General features: G+C 49.0%; 1 non-coding gene across 1 annotated transcript in view; it reads left to right on the top strand.

Moving 5' to 3' along the window:
- Nucleotides 1-1,528: 1,528 nt before the first annotated feature.
- LOC143466344 (small subunit ribosomal RNA) overlaps nucleotides 1,529-2,500 on the top strand; it is a 1,808-nt gene continuing 836 nt past the window's right edge. Inside the window, exon 1 of the ribosomal RNA XR_013118787.1 lies at nucleotides 1,529-2,500. This exon is cut by the window's right edge and continues 836 nt beyond it. This is a non-coding gene — a ribosomal RNA (small subunit ribosomal RNA).

Here is a 2,500-nt window from a genome sequence, read left to right as displayed (position 1 = left end):
TTTGTCGCTAGTTGGCGCCCTCGGACTACCGTAATTTCCACAACGCGTCCGTTTTGCCATCGCATTCTTCCCTGCGGCACTGCTTGCTCACAAATTTTTTTCTTTTCAGTATATATGAGCGAAGCAAACATTTACCTGGAGCATCAGCCTTCCGCTATTATTATTATTCCGCTTAAACCTATTCCTACTGCAATGTTCAATGATCAACTCAATTCCCGACGAAAGACGGTCTATTCTGAGTTACCCAAAACGGTGACTGGCAGGTGAGTGCATTTGATATATTTCTTTAGCGTTTGGACGTGTGTGATTCAATATATTTTGTATGACACTCTGTTACATTGGCGTAATTGAGCTCTTCAATTTAATTTAATTTAATTTTATTTTATAATTTAACAATAACTTTAATTGATAAATACGTTGTCATTGCCTTGCATTGACTCACGTAGCTTTGCAATGCTGCTTGACGATTATTTGATGATTTTGTTGTATGACATATATTGTTATGATTATATCGATTAAAATTGTGCACTTTGACACTGTATGGCATTAGATTAATTTTATAGACTTTTGACTTCGAAATTTTTTCAAGTCGATTCACACCAAAAAAATGTTAAGTCCAAACGCCCAGGTCGCGCGGATAGCCCTCACCCGCCGCGGATTTTCCCAAGTCGGAAGAGCTTTAGCCGCGAGTCGGTGTTTGGACTTTAACTTTTTGTTGGTGTGATGAGACTTGAACATTTTTTAGAGTCCAAACGACCAGGTCGCGCGCATAGCTTTCACCTGGCGCGGATTTTCCGAACTCGGGAGAGCATCACGCGCGGGTCGGTGTTTTGGACTCTGAAAATTTTTCCCATCCACTCCAAAAAATGTTAGAGTCCAAACGCCCAGGCCGCGCATATTCTCTTGACCGAGCGCGGATTTTTCGACCTCGGAAAAGTTTTTGCCGCGGGTCGATGTTTGGACTCTGAAATTTTTTCAAGTCTCGACAAAAAGTTAAAGTCCAAACGTTGGGAAATATTTTCAGAGTCCAAACGTTCGAGTTGCGCGCAGTGCCCGGCCGGGGCGCGGTTCGGCGGCCACGGCAAGCGGCCACGCACCTTCCCAAACTCCAAATCCGGCCGCGAGGTCGCGCGATCCCGAGGCCGTTCTGGGGTACCATGGCGATGCAGGATTCTGTGACTACTATGAGGGAGCAGGCAGTCGTGTGAGCGAATGCGCGCGCGAGTGCGAATCGAAGCAGAATCGATCTCGGTTGGCGTCGGGCACGATGGGCAGATGTAATGCTGTTCGCGCGGTCGCCCATGCTTAGCCGGGGTTTTGAGCGGTCTGTCGGATCCAGTGGCAAGCTATCGGCGTGCCTCGGCGCGAGTATTGCACTCGAATCGCCGGGCAGCGTCCGGAATCGACGGTTTTCGGAGCTCGTGCAAGCCGCGAGCGTAGTGTTTGAGTAGCGATGTACACGGAGAACGTGTGAAAAGAAACGCGGGGCGCCCGTCGTCCCGCAGCAGCCTCGTTTGCTGCGAATAGCTACCTGGTTGATCCTGCCAGTAGTCATATGCTTGTCTCAAAGATTAAGCCATGCAAGTGTAAGTACGAGCTCTCGTACAGTGAAACTGCGAATGGCTCATTAAATCAGTTATGGTTCATTTGATCGTACGTGTTACTTGGATAACTGTGGTAATTCTAGAGCTAATACATGCGAAAAGCGCCGACTCACGGAGGCGTGCATTTATCAGACCAAAAACCGACCGGGCCTCGGCCCGTGCTCGTTGGTGACTCTGGATAACTTTGCGGATCGCACGGTCTTGCACCGGCGACAAATCATTCAAGTGTCTGCCCTATCAACTTTCGTCGGTACGGTATCTGCCTACCGAGGTTCTTACGGGTGACGGGGAATCAGGGTTCGATTCCGGAGAGGGAGCCTGAGAAACGGCTACCACTTCCAAGGAAGGCAGCAGGCGCGCAAATTACCCATTCCCGACGCGGGGAGGTAGTGACGAAAAATAACAATGCAGGACTCTAACGAGGCCCTGTAATTGGAATGAGTACACTCTAAAACTTTTAACGAGTATCCATTGGAGGGCAAGTCTGGTGCCAGCAGCCGCGGTAATTCCAGCTCCAAAAGTGTATATTTAAGTTGTTGCGGTTAAAAAGCTCGTAGTTGGATTTTGGGCTCGGGCCGTCGGTCCGTCGCAAGGCGTGTACTGGCGTGCCCGGCCTCACCTTCGGTTCACCGTCGGTGCTCTTGACTGAGTGTTGGCGGCGGCCGGAACGTTTACTTTGAAAAAATTAGAGTGTTCAAAGCAGGCGGTTCGCCTGAATAATGGTGCATGGAATAATGGAATAGGACCTCGGTTCTATTTTGTTGGTTTTCGGAGCGCGAGGTAATGATTAAGAGGGACGGACGGGGGCATTCGTACTGTGCCGCTAGAGGTGAAATTCTTGGATCGGCGCAAGACGAACAACTGCGAAAGCATTTGCCAAGAATGTTTTCTTTAAT

Source organism: Clavelina lepadiformis, chromosome 7, assembly GCF_947623445.1.
Source record: "Clavelina lepadiformis chromosome 7, kaClaLepa1.1, whole genome shotgun sequence".
In the NCBI taxonomy this organism is placed as follows: Eukaryota; Metazoa; Chordata; class Ascidiacea; order Aplousobranchia; family Clavelinidae; genus Clavelina; species Clavelina lepadiformis.
The sequence above is the reverse complement of the archived record's forward strand: the minus strand, read 5'-3'. Positions and strand labels throughout refer to the sequence as shown.